The sequence below is a fragment of the Callospermophilus lateralis genome, chromosome 20, assembly GCF_048772815.1.
Source record: "Callospermophilus lateralis isolate mCalLat2 chromosome 20, mCalLat2.hap1, whole genome shotgun sequence".
Lineage (NCBI taxonomy): Eukaryota > Metazoa > Chordata > Mammalia > Rodentia > Sciuridae > Callospermophilus > Callospermophilus lateralis.
The window spans coordinates 11569196-11589750 of record NC_135324.1 but is presented as its reverse complement, the minus strand read 5'-3'; the positions used below and the strand labels follow the sequence as shown (position 1 = coordinate 11589750).

The following is a 20555-nucleotide window of genomic DNA, read 5'->3' as shown; positions in this document are numbered from 1 at the left end:
ATGGGAATATAATGTGATCTATATTAGTAATTTCAAATTTTCTAGTGTCCTCTCTTTAAAAGGCAAAAAGAAAAAGATAAAGTTGATTTTAATAATGTACTTGAACTGAATACATTTAAAATATGGTGATGTGCTACCTAGTGGCCTTTTGTTTGTTTTGTAAAGCTGGGCCACTTCAATGTTTTTTTACAACTTAATAAAAAAAGAGAAGTTCTCTGGATAATTGCAGATACGTGTAAAGATGTGTGGAAGCACTTAGAAATATTAGTTGAAATGGAAGTTTTCCTAAATGATTTGTAGTCTTCAATGATAATAGGAGGTTAGTCTGAAACTGCTATCAAATCTGCATTTATACATTCGTCATTTTTAGGATTATTGGTAATAACATCCAAATATTGCACTGGGGACTCGGCAATATTTTTCACACCCAGAAGTAGCAGGCAAAAGGTGGCTTTCAGTTCAGAATGGGTTACATGGGCCTTCTTGAGATGTAAGCCCATTGGTCTAATGAATCTTTCATTTTTACCATAAAGCTGTCTCCAACAAGACAAGCTTCAGTAGCCATCGTCTTCCATACTTTCTTTCCTCTCTTTCTTTTACTTATGTGTTTTTGTATCTTTGAATGTTCATGAGGCCCTAAACCTTCCTCTTTTCTCTTTTTCTTTTCATGGTAATCCAAACTGTATCCATAGCATTTAGGTATAATTCAAGATAATCATTTTGTGACACGGTAAAAGACATAGAACCTCCAGGTAACCCTCTAGGGTATAAATATGCTCTCAGTTTTGAGGTTTCAGAGGCCAGCAGCTGACTCTTTCCAAAACAGGAAAGTCATAGTGACAGTTTGATCACCAAGGGACCTCATATACAACGGGGATCCTGCAAGATTATATCACCTTGTAACATATGCTCCGTCACGTTCACACAACAACAGGATTGCCCAACAACACATTTCTCAGTACTTATTCCTGCTGTTATGCAACACATAATGTATTACCATCTTGGCAGGTAATCAATATAAAAATGTTCTTGGGAATTTTATGCTAAATCTTCAAAATCCATTGTTTATTTTATAGTTAGAACCTCTCTATTCAAACTTGCCATGTTTTAAGTGCTCAATAGCTGCATGTCGCTCACAGCTACCTTATTGGACAACATCTTTCAAGACACAAGAAGGCCCTCTATTTGATGTGTGGAGGCAGTCCTGCACTGGGGCCTGAGCTCCTGCATGGATCTCACATTTTAATTAATTCTGCACTGGGCCACACAAATTATGTAGCCAGCCCTGTGGGCAAGCAGGCTCCCTTCCCCTTGCATCTACCTATGGCACACATTACTGATTGCATATGGCACTGTTTCCGGCTAAAGCCAAATAAGAATTTGGGAATCCTTCTCAAAGTAGCACTGCAAGAAGCAATCCAAATAGACACATGAGTTAAATATGTGGATGCCCCCCAAAACAAACCACGCACATAGAGGGGTACTAGCATTCCAGGAAAAGAAAATAACAGCTGGTGTGTGCCAGGGTACTGAATAGCTCAAGCTGCTGAACTACTTGAGAACTATCCATTGCCTATGAACACACCATCCTATCTCACATACCAAACAATATAACAAGAGTTAGTTTGACAAACCAGGTAACTAGACTCACATGAGTTGTGTGTGTCATTAGTTACAGAAATGACAGGATTTAGAGCTCTTTTTCACTCTATTAGAGCAAAAGACTTTAAAAGATATAATGCAATAAGTAATCAATACTTACAGGGAGATTATTATGTACTAGATGCTATTTTACTTTTTAAGTTTTATTTGCCTATATTAACACACTTAATCTGTGCAAAACCCCTGTGTACTGTGGCTATCTCATTTCTATAGATGAGGAAGCTACCAGTACATAGCTCACAGTCATCAGCCTGTCAATAGCAGGACCCCCGAAAGGGAAGATCCAATGTTTAAACTCTTAAATCTCTTCAAGGAGTCTCTGCAGAAGGTGTCTGTCAAAAATGCAGCCATGTTTTTCCAAAGTGCTGTGTATGGATGGGTTTCTTGTACACACAGGGAGAATGTCCTCCTCCATGTGATATATTTTTTTTTTTTTTTTTTGCCATTTGGACCCCAGAGCAGTTCTACTAGAGCTACCTTGTAATCCCTAATGAGCAATTTGCACTCCTTTCATCCCTTCCCACACTAACCACAGGCGTGCAAACTCAGTCCAAGAAATAATGGTAGTCATGACACCAGCTCAGAAGGCTAAAGTGCCCTGTATGCCAGTTTTATTAATATTCCTCCCTTCAATCCTTAAAACCAACTAGAATCTTTGAGCTGGAAGGGTCCTTAGAGATCATCTAATCCAGGGATAATAAAAAGGCTTATGTCACATGACCACTTTGGCCAGATTGACTGGTAGTGGGTCCTTGTAGCGACATGATGAGAATGATTTTCAGACTGTTTGGAGCTGCTGACCCTGGGCACATAACCGACTTTCAGGGATGAGAGTAGGGAGGGGAGAGCAGAGGCTCCTGCGCTATCCTGGCAGCATAGCCCAGCACTTGGGAATAGGGGATCTGGCGGCAGATTTCCTCGGATCAAAATCTTGCCTCACTGTTTGCTGATAGCAAACTATTAAACTTCTCTAACATCAGTGCTCTTATTTGCAAAATAAAGACAGTAAAATCTACCTCTTAGAAGAGTTGTGAGAATTTAATGAAATGATAATTAACACGCTTATTGGAGCATCTGGTTTACCTTAAATCCTCAACACAGTATTACTATGGATTGGCAATGAGCGATTCATGGTATCGGGCATGGTTTCTGAAGGTGACAGTAGCAGCAACAGTGGCATATTTATGCCACTTACGATCTAGTTCCACTTCTTAAAACATACAGATGAAGATGCTGGAGCTGCAGCAACTATGGCATTGTTCCCCAAATCACATATATTGTCTCCTTCAAAATTGGGGGCACTCAGGGAACACTGTGTGGAGCCCATGCCTATGATAACACCCAGTAATCCAATGCAATTCTGGAAAAGTCACTGTTCCCTGGACTTTAGTTTCCTCATCTGAAAAAATTAGACTCCAATTGATTTCACAGAGCATTTATTCCCAGAAGTTCTTTATGAACCCAGACATCTCATCACAAAATCATGAAAAGTTAATTTCTGTTTTACTATAAATTACTGAGATGTCTAAACTTGTTTGGAATTCCTGCCCATGCTCTGAACTCACCCTGGCTCTCCTTGACCAGACAACAACCCTCTCTAAAACCTTAGTGGTGCCTCATAAATCCTGGCTTCCCCTGACCAGATAACAACCCTCTCTGAAACTTCAGCGGCACCTCATAAATTCTGATGTTGGGATCTGAATTTACTCTCTACCTTGAAATATCATGCCATGTAGATCATTAGCCTACTATCTGCCTTTGTATTATGCTTGTCAAAATCCTTCTCAAGACACCCCCCTTTGCAACTTTTTGTGCTATAATACCTTGTTCCTGGAGAGCTGGGGTGCTGATCTCTAGCCCGGGTTCGGGAGAGACAGTCACAAGTGACCAGCTTTCTTTGTGTACACAATACAAGCTTGCTTTAATTTGATTTAAAATTGGAGTTGGTAGTTTTTTCTTTGCATGGTGGTTCATCAGTTCTGTATTTCCAGGAGTTGAGGATCACTCTTACCCATAGTTCAGGGGATACTACAAACCACAACCCTTTCCTTCCAGTTCTGACAGTTTTACTCTTAAATAATCACCTGGGTGTTCCTTGCACAAATACACATGCACATTCCATTCCCTTTGTTCTCAGAGTTCAGGTTTTATTAACAGTGGCCACAGCTGGACACCAAAGTGTTACACCATTAAATTTGCAGGATGCCTCTGGGGGTTCTACTGAACTATAACCTGCGACAGTCACATCAGCAGCCTTCTATTTCTTCTTCAGCAGGGGCCAAGCTTAGCTCCCCTCTCTCCCAAACTCAGACTTCTGCACCTATGATAAGACTTTCACTATTTTTTTTAATTGAGTTCATTACACAAGTCCACCACACTTCAAAATCCAAGGCAGAATCTTAAAACACTGGTCAAAATGAAGGTTTTTATTCATTTCTGATAGGTACCTACTTATCATTAAATGCCCAAATAATGTCAAAAAAGGGAGGGCAAAAAATCAGTATAAATTTAACATGATGTGTATATATGTGTGTATATATGCATACACACATATATATTATGTTTATGGCAGAAATAACTATGTATTATAAATTACATATTTTTACTAAACTATTTTATATCGCTATTTCAAACACTTTGTAGCTCAGGAATTGTAATACCGCCTTGGTAAGCCAGGGGTCATGCATTCAGATTTCATTAAGACCTTCCCTATGTACTTTGAAGAAATATAACACATATATTAAGAATCTGTACTCAAAAGCCACATTACCTGGGTTTAAATCCTGACTCTCACTTGCTACTTGTGACTGTGAGCAACTTTTTAAATTCTCTTATCTCTGTTTGCTCACCTGAAAAATGGGAGTAATGATGATGATGACCTCATCAGTTTTTTCAAGAACTCAATAAGGCGTTTATCCCAGGGACAGCCCATAATCAATAGAGATCGATCAGGTCAGCCCTCTGGAAAGGATGACCTTGGTCATCAACCTTTTTTTTTTTGCCTTCTATTTTGCTGACAAAGAAACTAAAGTTGAGAGGAGAGCTGCTGCTTGCCGTTTGAAGAGCAGGCTGAGATAGAACACTATGGAGTGGCAAAGCTAGAACCAAAATCCAGGTTTTATTCCAAACCTCGGAGTAACTGCTTTCCCCAAGCTGTGTTCATTCTGTCTCGTTTCGTGGAAAGACATCTGCCTACCTGCTTCACTGCCTGAGGAAGACGCATGTCATATTTTCAATGCCCAGCAAAATTCTAGTACATTCAAAATAAGGTCTGAACGAATCAAATTCATTCATCAGTTCTTCGCTTTGTACATCTGAGTTCTTTTGGATGTTACAAAGAAACTGAGAACCCGTTATTTCATTCTCAAGAAAACACTGTAGTGTAGTAGCTTAAAGAAAGAGCTCTGGAGCCCAGATAATATGCGCTCAAATTGTACTTCCACCACTTGCTCGTTAATTTGATCATAGCCAAATACAATATAAGATATAAAAAAAAACAGATAATAACACCTCTGTCACAGGCTTCTGAGTAATAAATTGGATAATATTTGATCGTCAGTTTTATGCATCAACTTGGCTAGACTGTAACACCCAGTAACCCAAACCCTTCCAGCTGTTGCTGCAAAAGTATTTCATAGAAGTGATCAACATCTACAATTGGCTCTCTTACAAATAAGGCATCATTTCCTTAACCCAGGTGACCTGATCCAGTTGAAGCCAGAATTAGATAGGAAGTCAGTATAGATAGGTAAATCGAGTCAGGTAGGATTAGGGAGGCCAATTTGAGTGAGTCCCAGAAGTTGGCTACTGCCCACTGAGGGATTGAAGGGTTAATTCCTTCCGAACTCTTCATCCACTCTATCAAGATAACCTGTGCCCATCCAACCTGTTGCTAAGGTCCTGGGCTGCTCCATCCTGCCCTTCCCCCTTCAGCCCACCTTTTTCCCACCTCGTGGCCATCCCATGGAGCATTTCCTGGGCCTAGTCACATAAGCAGGAAGGAGAGAGATAAGGGGAAGAGAGCAGGAGAACAGAGGAAGCCTAGGACATATAAAAAAGGAAGAACACCTTACTTCTCGGGATACCAGGATACCAGGTGTGGCCTCCTTCTCCCTCCTGGGAGAAGTCTGTTACCCCTTAAAATAAACCCTGCTCTATATGCTTGCCTCGATGTGCTTCTCTAATGTCATACTCCAACCTGTGAAGGAACAGAACTCCTCCCTGGTAACCATGGATATCACAGTCAGTTGAAAGACAATAAAAGCAGAACTGAGGTTGTTTAAGGAAGAAAATACACACACACACACACACACACACACACACACACACACACATCCACCCTGACTCTTTCTCTAGTAGAATTCTGATACAGTATGTAAAGCATATTCTGTGGCTCATAGCATGTAAAGAATGATAACTGCTAATAGTGTTAGCAATATTTTTATTTGTTGAACATGTAGCAAAAGCCTTCAACACAGTCATTGTAGATATTACAGGTATTTTTTTCCTAAAGTTTTCCTGAAGGAATCATGGCAGCAGCTAAGTAGAAAAAAATTTCACATAAATAGATATTGACAAAGCAAATTTAGGAAAATATTAACATTTAGAGATCTGGTGAGGATTCTTTGTAACACTTCTACTTTTTTAATATGTGAAATCATCTTCAGTCTGAGAATAGTAGTATATGTCTATAATACCAGCTACTCAGGAAACTGAGGCAGAAGAATCACAAATTCAATGCCAGCCTGGGCCCCTTAGTAAGACCCTGTCTCAAAATAAAAAATAAAAAAGGCTGGGGATGCTAGAATTTGCCTAGCATGAACAAGGCCCAGGACTCAATTCCCAGTACAAAAAAAAAAATAAATCATTTTAACATAAAATGTTACAAATTTTTTAATAACAAAAATTGAGAGAATTAAAATAAATTTTTTCAACAGATTTACTCTGTTGACAACCCAAGTTCTAAGAAATAAGGATGGTTGATGTGAACATGAATGAAAGAGATTAATAGAAAAGGTTTATTGTAAACATTTTAAATTTACTTTACTATTAAATAACCGATTCAATTGCCCGGTATTGCACAGTATTATCTCTATGAACTTTCAAGGAATAAAAGTTCAAAAAAAGAGAAAGTGATTATATCTTGTTTGGGGAGATTGGAGAGAGAATGGGTATCATTTCACTTAGGGGAAAAAAAGTGAAAGACGGGAAAGGAGGGTCTCTCAGACAATGGAAAGAGGCTGACTGAAGTCAGTCTATTTTAGATGATGAAATCTATTTAAACTCTTATTATAAGTGCCCAAGCAGATGAATGGCCAGACCTGCACACTGCCCAGCAGGGCTCTCTATATATTTGAGTCCCTCCTCCAAGCACAGGGCTAAGAAGTTTATTTAGAAAAATACCTAAATATCTCCTGGGTCTAGATACCCGAGACAGAGGCAGGCCCTTCTGTTGGATCAAAGCATGCCCTGTGGCTAAATGTGCCCAGACTGAAAAGGCAGAAATCCTGGGCCATCTGTTAGGGCACAGCTTTGTTCGCATGCTTCACTTTTGATTAAGAGATCACAAACTGACTTGTTATTAATATTGTAATTCCAACTTTGTTGGCGGCTACACAATTGGAACCTCACGGACAGCCTGCCTACCCTTTAAACATGACATTTGAGCTAATACCCTGTCCTTTCGCCAAGACACACATTACTGAAAATCACTGGAATCTGAAGGCAGTGAAAGTTCAGCAATCAAACCCAGAATCCTGATTGCCGTCAGTCAGTACCCAGGGTGAGATGTTCCATTTGAGCTTGTGAGCCGACGTCGGAGGACTCGAGCTCATCACCAGGGCACCCAAGACTGTGCCCCAGCATGACTGTCAAACAAAGAAAAGTCTATGGGCCTTGTCACTTCATCTAATTCCCCCAATCTTCTGCTATCGTTAGCTTCCATTTACAATCTGCTCCCAGGAGCGCATATTTCATCCAAAATTAGGGTTTTCAGTAGAACTTGTAACCTCTGACTTCTTTATTTCAAGTATTCAATGCCTTATTAGATACTGTACAAAGCTATTGAGACACCACTCTTACCCTCAAAGAATTTATGACCTGGGAGAGAGCTAAAACATAAACAGAACCAGACACAAGTATAACATCATCTTTGGCCCACGGGGTATTCCAGAAATGGACTTTGTATGGTATTGGCCATAAGATAATGGGTTTTCTCAGGTCAGATTTGGGACAATTTTTGACTTTTTATTTGTAATTTATACTTTAGTTAATATTTTTAAATATTTTTAGTTGTAGACGGACATAATACCTTTATTTTATTTATTTTATTTTTATGTGGTGCTGAGGATCAAACCCAGTGCCTCACACATTCAGGACTAGTATGCTACCACTGAGCCACAACTCCAGCCCACTTTGGTTAATTTTTTGATGGTAAATGTGACTCATTTTTACCAAAAAAAAAAAAAAGTTATTTAAAAGAAAAGGACCCACTGATGAAATGGAACATTTTTTTCTTTTTTTCCTCTCTTTTTTTAATAGGGCATTTTGGTTCTACATAATCATGGAGTTCATTTTGGCATACTGGCAAATGCACATAACATAATTTGCTCTTTTTCAATTCCCAGTACTATCATCTTTCCCTTCCTCCCCCTGATCCCTCCCCTTGGCTCTACTGTTCTTCTTTCTATTAATTTATTTATTAAATGGTGCATTATAGTCATACATAGAAGTGGAGTTCCTTGTGATATAGTCATACATGCACATACTTCAGTGATTTTTAGTCTACATTTTCTCTCCTTTCCCATTCCTCCCCTTTCCCACCTGATTTGCTTTCTCTCCTCCACTATTCTCCCTTCTATTTCCCTGAGATTCCCCTTTTTAAATTCTTTATTTCCCTCTTAGCTTCTACCTAGGAGAGCGAATATTCAACCCTGACCTTTTGAGACTGGCTTATTTGCCTCAGCATAATGTTCTACAGTTCCATCCACTTAACAGAAAATGAATTCCATCTTTCTTTATAGGCTAAAACTCTATCATGTCTATATACCACATTTTCTTTATCCATTCACCTGCTTAGGAACACCTAGTCTGGATCCATCATTTGGCTGTTATGAATTACAGTCTTAAACATTGGTATGTACGCATGTATCACTGTAGTATGTGGATGTTAGTTCTTTTGAATAAATACTGAGGAATAGGATAGCTGTCTCATATGGTACTTTCATTTGGGGTCTTTTGAGGAATATCCATACTGCTTCCCAGAGTGGCTGCACTAATTTGCAGTCCCATCACCAATGCATGAATTACCTTTCTCCACACAGCCTCACCAGCAATTATGGTTATCTGTATTCTTTTTTTTTAATATACCTTCATTTTATTTATTTATTTTTATGTGGTGTTGAGGATTGAACCCAGGGTCTCGCCTATGCTAGGTGAGCACTCTGCCACTGAGCCACAACCCCAGCCCCACTATCTGTGTTCTTGATGGTGCCATCCTAATGGGAGTGAGATGAAATATCAGTGAAGTTTTCATTTGATATGTTTTTGTATTCAATTTGCCAAAATTTTATTGAGAATTTTTGCATCTGTGTTCATTAGAGATATTGATCTGAAGTTTTCTTTCTTTGATGTGTCTTTGCCTGGTTTTAAAATCAGGGTGATATTGACCTCGTAGAATGAGTTTGGAAGTGCTGCCTCTTTTTCTATTTCCTGAAATAAATGGAAGAGTATTGGTATTAGTTCTTCCTTAAAGGTCTTATAGGACTTGGCTGTGTGTCCATCAAGTCCTGGGGTTTTCTTGGTTGGTAGACTTTTGATGGCGTTTTCTATTTTATACTTGAAATTGATCTGTTTAAATTGTGTATGTCATCCTGATTCAATTTGGGCAAATTATATGACTCTAGAAATTTTTCAATGCCTTCAATATCTTCTATTTTATTGGAGAACAAGTTTTCAAAGTAATTTCTAATTATCTTCTGTATTTCTCTAGTGTCTGTAGTGATATTTCCTTTTTCATCACGTATGTTAGTGATTTGAGTTTTCTCTCTCCTTCTCTTCCTTAGCATGACTAAGGGTCTGTCAATTTTATTTATTTTTTCAAAAGAACCAACTTTTTGTTCTGTCAATTTTTTCAATTGTTTCTTTTGTTTCAATTTCATTAATTTCAGCTCTGATTTTAATTATTTCCTGTCTTCTACTGCTTTTGCTGTTGATTTGTTCTTTTTCTAGGGCTTTGAGATGTAATGTTAAGTCATTTATTTGTTTACTTTTTCTTTTTTTAAGGAATGAACTCCATGAAATGAACTTTCCTCTTAGAACTGCCTGCATAATGTCCAAGAGATTTTGATATGTTGTATCTGTGTTCTCATTCACCTCTAAAAATTTTTTAATCTCCTCCTTGATGTCTTCTGCAACTCATTGCTCATTCAGTAGCATATTATTTAGCTTTTATTTCTTATTTTATCATTGGTTTCTAATTTCATTCCATTATGATCTGATAGAATGCAGGGTAGTATCTCTACATTTTTATATTTGCTAAGAGTTGCTTTTGGCATAATATATGGTCTATTTTAGAGAAGGATCCATGTGCTGCTGAGAGGAAAGTGTATTCTCTCGTCAAAGGATGAAACATTCTATATATGTTAGTTAAGTTTAAGTTGTTAATTGTATTATTGAGTTCTGTAGTTTCTTTGTTCAGCTTTTGTTTGGAAGATCTATCTAGCAGTGAAAGAGATGTATTGAAGTCACACAAAATTATTGTGTTGTGGTCTATTGATGAACGTAGATGCTCCATGGTGGGGGGCATATATATTTATAATTGTTAAGACTTGTTGGTATATGGTTCCCTTGAGCAATATATAGTGTCCTTCTTTATCCTTTTTAATTGACTTTAGCTTGAAGTCTACTTTATTTGATATGAAGATGGAAACCCCTGCTTGCTTCTACAGTCCATGTGAATGGTATGATTTTTCCTAACCCTTCACCTTCAGTCTGTGGATCTTTTCCTATGAGATGAGTCTCTTGGAGGAAGCATGTTGTTGGTTCTTCTTCTGTTTGTTTGTTTGTTTGTTTATCTAATCTGCGAGTCTATGTCTTTTGATTGGTGAGCCTAGGCCATCAACATTCAGGGTTATTATTGAAACATGATTTGTATTCCCAGCCATTTTTGTTTATTTTTGGTATTTAAAGTGACTTGGTTTCTCTTCTGATTAGATTTTCCTTTAGTGTAATACCTCCCTCTGCTGATTTTCATCATTGTTTTTCATTTCCTTTTCTTGAAATATTTTGCTGAGGATGTTCTGTAGTGCCGGCTTTCTAGCTATAAATTCTTTTAACTTTTGTTTATCATAAAGGGTATTTATTTCATCATCACATCTAAAGCTTAGTTTTGCTGAAAATAAGATTCTTGGTTGGCATCCACTTTCTTCAGAGCTTGGTATATGTTGTTCCAGGATCTCCGGGCTTTGAGGGTCTGGTTTGAAAAATCTGCTGAGATACGAATTGGTCTCCACCTATATGTGATCTGATTCCTCTCTCTTAAGGCTTTTAAGATTCTATCCTTATTCGGTAGCTAGGCATTTATTTTCATTCTAACGTGCCTTGGTGTGATCTGTTGTAATTTTGTATATTTGGTGTCCTATAAGCCTCTTGTATTTGGTTTTCCAATTTGTTCTTCATGCTTGGGAAGTTTTCTGATATTATCTCATTGAAGAGATTGTGCATTCCTTTGGTTTGAAACTCGGTGCCTTCCTCTGGTTTGAAACTCGGTGCCTTCCTCTATCCCAATAACTCTTAGATTTGTCCTTTTGATGCTGTCCCATAATTCTTGAATGTTCATGGTTTCTTACTATCTTCACTGTGTGATCAACTTTATTTTCCAGATTGTATACTTTGTCTCCGTTATTTGACTTTCTTTCTTCCAAGTTTTCTAGTCTGTTGGTGATGCTTTCTATTGAGTTTTTTATTTGGTTTATTGTATCCTTCATTTCAAGGATTTCTGACTGAAAGTTTTTGGTTTGTTTCTTGAGAGTATCTCTCTCTCTTGAAGTAATCTTTTGCTACCTGTATTTGCTCTCTTATCTCTTTGTCTGTATTTGCTCATTTAGGTCACTCTTTAATTCACAGATCATTTTATTTATGAACCTTCTTGACTCCTTCTCTGACATTTCATCAACTTCACAGTCCATGGGTTCTGTTATTATAGTGTCCTGGTTTGTTTGGGGCACTTTCCTCCCTTGTGTTTTCATGTTGTCTATGTGTCTTACTTTCTTGAAGCATGGATCTGAGATATTATAGTTTTTTCCCTGTGTTCTTGTAGTACCTGTGCAGATTGTCTGTACCTCACCTTGATGTTGGGCTTCCGGACCCTGCTGGTGTCCCTCAATGTATGATACTGCATCTAAATGTGGTGATGGCAATAGCTGAGGTAACTCGAAGTAATATTTAAGGTGCCCCAAGATGGAAGCAATGTCTTACAGAGATGGGGCTGAAAGGGTGGGCCTCACACTCTTTGGGATGCCTGCTCTCAGATGCAGCTGCTTCTAGGCCCTGTCTGTTGTCAAAAAGTTAGGGTCTACTGCATGGGGAAGGCTATGGCAATGACTGCCATGTTCCAAGATGGAAGTGGGTTAGGCTTAGACTCCCAGGTGAGGGGGAGGGGTGAACTTGAACCTACCCTGGACCTGGGTCCTGTACAAGTTGGTGTGAGCAGATCTGGGCTGGGCCTGGGCTCCTGCAGTAGTCTGCTGGTGGTGAGAGGCAGTCCTGTGCCCGAGGCTGGGCTCCAGTGGATGTCTGCCCCATCGGTAAAGGGGTAGACCCAGGCCTACTGTGAGCCTGGGTTCCACACAGGCTGCTGTGGGTGGATCTGCAACATTAGTTCTTCTTTAAAGGTCTGATAAAACTCAGCTGAGCATCCATCTGGTCCTGGGCTTTTCTTTGTTGGGAGGCTTTTAATTGTCACTTCAATCTCATTGCTTGATATTGGTCTGTTTAAGATTTCCATATCCTATTGGTTCAATTTGGGCAAGTCATGTGTGTCTAGAAATCTGTCAATATTCCCTAGATTTTCCAACTTACTGGAATGTAAGTTTTCAAAATGAGTTCCTAAAGACCTTCTGCATTCCAGCAATGTTTGTGGTGTTATCTCCTGTTTCATCTCTAATTATGTTGATTTGGGACTTGTCTTTTTTCTTTGGATTTGGTTGGCTAAGATTTGTTTATCTTTTCAAAGAACCAATTCTGTTGCATTGATCCTTTATATTTTTTTTATTCTCAATTTCATTAAATTTGCCTCTAATCTTCATTCTTTTCTGACTTCTTTAATTATTTCCTGGTTCTGATTTTAATTATTTCCTTTTGGAATTGGTTTGTTCTTGCTTTCCTAGGACCTTAAGATGTAACAACTGTAATCTCAGAAACCCCGGAAGCTGAGGCAGGATGATCACATGTTTAATACCAGCCTCAGCATCTTAGTGAGTCCCTAAGCAACTTAGTGAGACTCTGTTCCCAAAATAAAAAAATAGAACAGAGCTGGGATGCAGCTTAGTTGTAAAGGACCCCTGCATTCAAATACTGCCCCCCATCCCCCACAAAGTGTATCATTCAAGCTCCATGTGTTAAAACATTTTCTGTTATAATTTCATTTCTTTATGGCTTGATAAAATGCAAGAAATTATTTCAATATTTTATATTTCCTAAAACTTGTTTTGTGTCCTAAAATATGGTCTATTTTGGAGAAGGTTCCATGTATAGCTGAGAAGATAGTAAATTCATTTGTCAATGGATGAAATATTCTATACATGTCTGCTAGGTTCATTTGACTGACAGTATTTTTCAGATCTGAAAAGTCTTTACTTAGTTTATATCTGAATGACCTATGACCTATTTATTAGTGAGAGGGGGTGTGTTGAACTCACCCAATATTATTTTATCAGAGTCTATCTGGAACTTTATGTCAAGTAATGTTGGTTTTATGTAATTAGGTGCAACAATATTTGGGGTACAAACATTTGTGATCATTACATCTTCTTGTTGATAGAACCCTTTATCACTATGACTTTCCTTGTCTCTTCTGATCGATTTTGGCTTGTGGACTCCTTTGTCAGATCTGAGAATAGCTACTCTGGCTTGTTTTCAGTCTCCGTTTTATAGTATATCTTTTCCAACCTTTCATCTTCAGTCTGTGAATGTGTTTTCCTGTTATGTGAGTCTCTTGTGAACACCATATTTTTGGGTCCTGTTTTTTAATCCATTCTGCCAGTCTCTTTTAAATGGAGTGTTTAGACTATTTACATTCCGTAGAAAGAGATGATTATTATTTCCTGACATTTTGATTTATTTCTAATGTTTTATTCAGACTTGGCTCTCCTTTTCTAAGCTACTCTTCTAGTAAGATTCATTCATTTGCTGGCTCTGAAGTTTGACTTACATTACCTCTACATAAAATATTTCTTTAAATATTTACTGTAGTGCTGGTTTAGTAGTCATGAATTATTTTAGCTTATGCTTATATGGGAAGGTTTCTATTTTATCTTCAATTCTGAAGGATAGCTTTGTTGGATGAAGCAATCTTGGTTAGCAAACATTATCTTTCATAGCTTGGTATATATTATTCTAAGACTTTCTGGATTTTAAAAAATCTGGTCTGAGAGATCAATGGTGATTCATATTGGCTTACTTGTAAATGTGACCAGTTGTTTTCCTCTTGAACATCTAAAAATACTACTACCCTTATTCCATATATTAGACATTTAATTATAAGGTGTAGATGTCATAGAGATTACCTTTTTTGATCTTGTCTACTTGGAGTTCTGAATGTCTCTTGTATTTGAATATACATCTCAATCCGAAGATCTGGAAATTTTTCTGATTTAATTTCAATGAAAAGGATATACATGTTCTTGGTTTTTAATCTTACTGTCTTCTTCAATGCCAATGATTCTTATATTTTGTCTCTTCATGTCGTCCTGGATTTCTTGAATATTTTGGTCATGGTCTCTTATCATTTTTATTGTTAAGTTTTCAAGATTGTATGTCTTGTCTTCAAGATGTGAAAATTTGTCTTCTGCATGTTCTTTTTTTAAATTGATTTTTAAAAATAAAGTGAAATGCATGACAGTGAAATGCATTACAATTCTTATTACACATATATGCCACAATTTTTCATATACCTGTTTGATCTACTAGTGATACTTTGCACTGAAATTTTAATTTGACTTATTGATTTATTTAGTTCCAGGATATCTGTTTAGTTCCTTTTCAGGATATCTATGTCTTTATTGAAATTATCTTTTACCTCCTGTATTATCTCTCTTAGTTCATTATATCTTTTAGTTTGTTGTTCATTTTAACCATCAACTTCTTGAATCCTTTCCTGGCATTTCATCTACTTTGATATCTGAGGATTCAATTTTTGCTGGGTTATAGACTTTTGGAGGCATTTTATTTCCTTGCTTTCTCAAGTCTTCTGTATATCTAAGTTAAGATTTGCCAAATCTTCTGGGATAGATCGTTCTCCCACTGTTAACTGGAGGACTCTCTAGTAGGATGCTTTTACTTTATTATGTGTTACTAGTCAGGGAAATAAGTCTGTCAAAGAGTCCAATGTGTTCTCAGTATTTAATCAATCACCCCACTTTAAGGAGAGCTAATAATCATCTATAAATACAACTACAGAGTTTTTTTTTCTTCTTCTTCTTGGAAATGCCTAGGGCACTTCAGAAGCCTAGCTTCAGGGACAAAAGATCCAATCCCAGAGCCTGCAGAAAAGTGATGCGGCAACTGCAGGGTCTGGGTTTTCTGAGTGGAAGATGGCAGAATTAAAATGGCACTTTAAATACAAGTAACAACAAATGTTGGCGAGGGTATGGGGAAATGGGTATGCTCATACATTGCTGGTGAGACTGCAAATGGGAGTAACCACTCTGGAAAGCAGTATGGAGATGCCTCAGAAAACTTAGAATAGAACCACCATTTGACCCAGTTATCCCACTCCTAGATTTATACCCAACAGGACTTAAAATCAGAATACTATAGTGACATGGCCACATCAACATTTATAGCAGCTCAATTCACAATAGCTAAGCTATGGAACCATCCTAGGTGCCCTTCAACAGATTAATGGATAAAGAAAATGTGGTACACATTCACAGTGGAATATTACTCAGCCATAAAGAAGAATGAAATTATGGCATTTGCTTACGTGAATGGAACTGGAGACTATCGTGCTAAATAAAATAAGCCAATCCCAAAAAACCAAAAAAAAATGGCACTTTATAAGTGAATCTAATTTGAGTAGTAAAATTTAACCCCACTCTATAGCCTTTGGAAGTCATTATAGGAAGAAAGGCACCTCTTCCATAAACCTGGAGAAATTCACAACTCCCTGCTTCTTATTCTTAATTATTCTGTCAGTGAAGTCCAAAAACATGCAAAAGCATAAAAGCCGAGGACCTGAACCAATGGGCAGACTATGGAGGAGGGTACACAGGAGGACGTATTTTGAAAAACATTGTTTGCCAAAGAGAGAAATGTCAGCTAGCAAGTACTAGCTTGTGGCTCCAACCGGCCTGAAAGTGTCCCTTCACTTGATAGTCATTGAAGCTGATGGAATGATGTCTTCTTAGAGGAAATAATTCACCTCTACTACAGAGAATGTGCATGCAATGAAACTCTTCCAGACACAGATCCCTAGAAGAATATATGCTGAAATTATATGGCTGAAATAAAACAAAAGCTTTCCCAGAACCAAGGCAAAGGGCTGAAGTAGATTGAGAAACTGAACACTTAAATTTCTTCCTGATTTTGGCACTTAGACAATATGTGATCCAGGGAGCCGCTGTCAGGTTTAATTAGCAATATGGCTGTGTATGTTGGGAACATGATCACCTTGCTCTTATTAAAATTTTACAAGGTTAGATTTTAACTCTTGTTAAAGTTCTCAGTATCTTGCAAAAGCATATGGTTCATCCCTAGAGATGAGACAAACAGAGTGCCTTTATTCTTTAAAATGTCGATCCTAGCTTTCCCTGCTTTCAACATAAACAGGCCATGTTTCAAAAAAAAAATCTCAAATCTTCAAGTGTCCACAAGTCAGTGAAATGAAATTTGCACATTATATGTCTTAATTCATCCATTCAAGAAATTGGCATTGCCTGTCCATGCTCCGAGTATCCATTCTCTGTATATAGAAGACAGAAGATTAATTCTATAACAAAGACTCAGAAATAGATTAGGCATAAACCAACCACTTGAGTAATAAGGGCCCCATCAAATAGGGGAGCTGAAACATAGTTTTGGGGCACTGAGTGATTATTGCAAATGTGATGAGATCAAGAACACAAGTTTCACAGGAGTCCAGGTAGAAAACAATGTATGGGACTGGAAAGGATTACCTAATGAACTTCTTTGTGTGCTCTGTGAATCTCACAAAGACATAGCCAAAATGTCTGCTTTCTATGAAGGGTAGATTTGAGGAGCTCAAAGTGTGATTTTTGCCAACTGGACCATATACATTTGGGGGCTAGCACTTAGACAACAAAGATTAAGTTGGGGGTTGTCACTAGTGTGGATCTTTCTTCATTCTTACCCCATGCACAGCTCAAACTCTAAATGAACAAATACTCAAGTACATTTGTTAAAGAAGCATCAAGTTGTTAGCCTGAAATAGACACTCCCAGGTCTTGTTAACAGTCTCTTTTGTCACATTCCTGAAGTCTCAAGAACCCTAAGAGAACCACAGCCCATTCTCCCAGTCATTGAATCCTCCCCATGTTCTCTGCCCTTCTCTTAGACCACCTGGGACAGGACCAATGTCACATGACAACATGTGGAAAACAAGAACGCTAAAGAGACTTTGGGTTCTTTTTCTACTTTGTTCTCCTAATTTGTTTTTAATTAAAGAATTACATGCAACTTTTTATTAATTTATTATTTTAATCAGGTATATATGATAGCAGAATGCATTTCAATTCATTGTACACAATTGCAGCACAACTTTTCATTTCTCTGGTTGTGTACCATGTAGCAATATAGTGTCACACCATATTGCAGTCATTCATGTACCTGGGGTAATGATGTCTATCTCATTCTACCTGATCCTGTGCACCCTCCCCATCCCTTTCTCCCCTTTGCCCAACCAAAGGTCTTCCATTTTTCCCATGCCCCCCACCCCCATTATGGATCACCATTCATTTATCAGAGAGAACATTCGGCCTTTGGTTTTTTGGGATTGGCTTAGTTTGCTTAGCATAATATTCTCCAACTCCATTTATTTACCTGCAAATGCCATAATTTTAGTCTCTTTTAATGCTGACTAATATTCCATTGTTTATATATACCACAGTTTCTTTATCCATTCATCTACTGAAGGGCATCTAGCTTGCTTCCACAGTTTAGCGATGGTGAATTGATCTGCTATGAACATTGATGTAGCTATGTGCCGTGACCAGTGCAGCCAAACTAGCAGGTTCTGGTGAGAGGTGGTGGGAGATTGGAAGAATAAAGACTAACACAATCAGATCTGTTTAGCTGGGATCGGGTGGAGTGCTGCTCTCTGATAAAGCAGTGGATCTAAAGAATTATGCCAGCAATCTTTATTACATATGTCTCATTAATTAGATTAAAGACTACACAAGCATTATTCTTTGTCTTTGTGAAAGTTACGGAGTTAGCAACATTATGCAGCTTATTCCCCAGTTACATTCTACAGTTGCAATGTACAATGTTAGGAGCATTGTGTAGTTCTCAAGAAAGCCCATTGTTTAAAATTACTATTATGGGGGCAGGTTCAGGAGCAGCAGAGCCAGTGAAACATTGTGGTTGTCTTAGCAAGAGAATTCCTTCATTCCCAGGAGCTGTGTGCCTGAGAACAAGGTCAAGGCTGATAAGACTCTAGCACAGAGCCTCCTCATGGAGGGCATTACCATAGCAACCAGGCATCCTGCACCTTTGCACAGAAATTTTCCCAGACACCAAGCATGTCACAGCCATGAAAACATTAGGGACCCCAATCTTAGACACTGATCTCCCAATCACTGTCACTGCTCTCCACAGCTACACTACTATAGTATGCTGACATGCAACTGTTTTAATATAAAGCACCAAAGAGGATAGAAATATTATTTTTAGACAGTGAATTGTATGTCTTTTTTACAGAAAAAGAAAATGCTCCAACAATGCTCCATCAGTGATATTGATACCAATCATTCCTTCCCTCCTCCCTCTCTCTCTCTCTCTCTCTCTCTCTCTCTCTCTCTCTCTCCAAACAAACAAATATACAGACTACAGGATCTAACACAAAAAGTACATAAAATTGAAACTTGTAAGCATCTGAGGTAAAGTTCAGTCCTGAGAAACAATCAGTGTATCCCCTGGTGCAAGTTAACGCCTATTGCCTCCAACAAGATCAACAACTCAATGAGGCTGAGGTTTTAAACACCGAGAACACAAGAACAAGGGTTATTAAACAACCTAAGCTGATTAGGCAAAATGTACATCACTGAACCCATGATATTTAAAACACTAAAACAATAGCTCTGCCATGTGTATACAACCCAGAATCAGAAGGAAGTACAATTCTCTTCATTAAACTAGAGTACACAAAAACCTGTAACAAAGAAACCAAAAGAATCCCCCAAATCACACTTACTATTTAAGCTTCTTCTGCACCTCGTTCAGGTCCTCTGTGCCCTTGGAAAGTCAATTCACCTCTCTGGAACTCATTTTCCTCTGTGAAAGTAAGAGGTTAGATTAGATAATATTTACAATGCCAAACAGCTGCAAAATACAACACAAGAGACTTAGCCGCCCTGGCCTCTAACACCTGCTCTGTGTTTAACCTTCCCTGAGCCCCAGAATTCCTCATCTATTAAACGGAGACAAAATCACCTTCTCTGCTTTTTTTAATGGGCTAAACACCATCATATTGAAAGTGGCTAGAGAACGGTCAGATAAATATATGAACAAGAATTATTGTGATTGGGATATTAGAATTAAATAGAAAAGATCATATCTGCCCCCCCCCGTTAATTTCCAAAGGGAAATCACAAGGTGACAAATGGTTGATGAAGTTACTGGAGAGTCAAAGTAGGGTAGTGAGAATCAGGAGACAACTGCCAATAGATGCTCCAATAGCAACTTTCCAATAGACTTCCAACTTCCAATAGACTTTCTGTGTGACCTCAGGCAAGGCACTCCGTCTGATGACCTCAGCTTCCTGATCTCACTGATACGGAGCTGGGCAAATTATCATAGAGAAGCTTCGCTGAAAGCTTACGAGGGACCATGCTCTGCTTTCCCAGGCCTTCACTCAGTCACATCTCTAGGAGTCACAGCTCGAGGAGGCAGGAAAGATGACCACTCCTGCTTCACAGGTGACGTATCTGGCATTGCACAGGTATCTATCTTGATGAAGTCACCTGATGCTCAGTGACAAGCAGTAGGTCTGATTCTGTGCCCACGTGCTCCATCTCTAATCTGAAATTCTCAAATGTGTTGGCCTGAGGACTCCTAAAAATCATTGAGGACACTAAAGATCCTTGGCTTAGCGTTACACCTCCTGATGCTTATGATATTAGAAATAAAAATCAAAAAAATCAAATACTTAATTCATTTAAAAACAATAATAAACCATTATCTGGATTATTACTCAGCCATAAAGAAGAATGAAATTATGGCATTTGCCAATAAATGGATGGAACTAGAGAATATTGTGCTAAGTGAAATAAGCCGATCCCCAAAAACCAGATGCCAAATGTTCTCTCTGATATGTGGATGTTAGCCCACAATGAGGGAGGGTAAGGAGGGGAAGAATAAAAGTCCATTGTATTAGACAAAAGGTTAATGAAGGGCAGGGAGAGGGTAATTAATCAGACATAAATCTCCTACATTCA

The 20555-nt window shown here is 38.2% G+C and overlaps 1 long non-coding RNA gene across 1 annotated transcript in view; it reads right to left on the bottom strand.

Annotated features, from left to right (window-relative positions):
• Window positions 1-19331: 19331 nt before the first annotated feature.
• LOC143385677 (uncharacterized) overlaps window positions 19332-20555 on the bottom strand; it is a 187771-nt gene continuing 186547 nt past the window's right edge. Inside the window, exon 4 of the long non-coding RNA XR_013089508.1 lies at window positions 19332-19392. This is a non-coding gene — a long non-coding RNA (uncharacterized LOC143385677). The remainder of the gene's footprint in view (window positions 19393-20555) is intronic.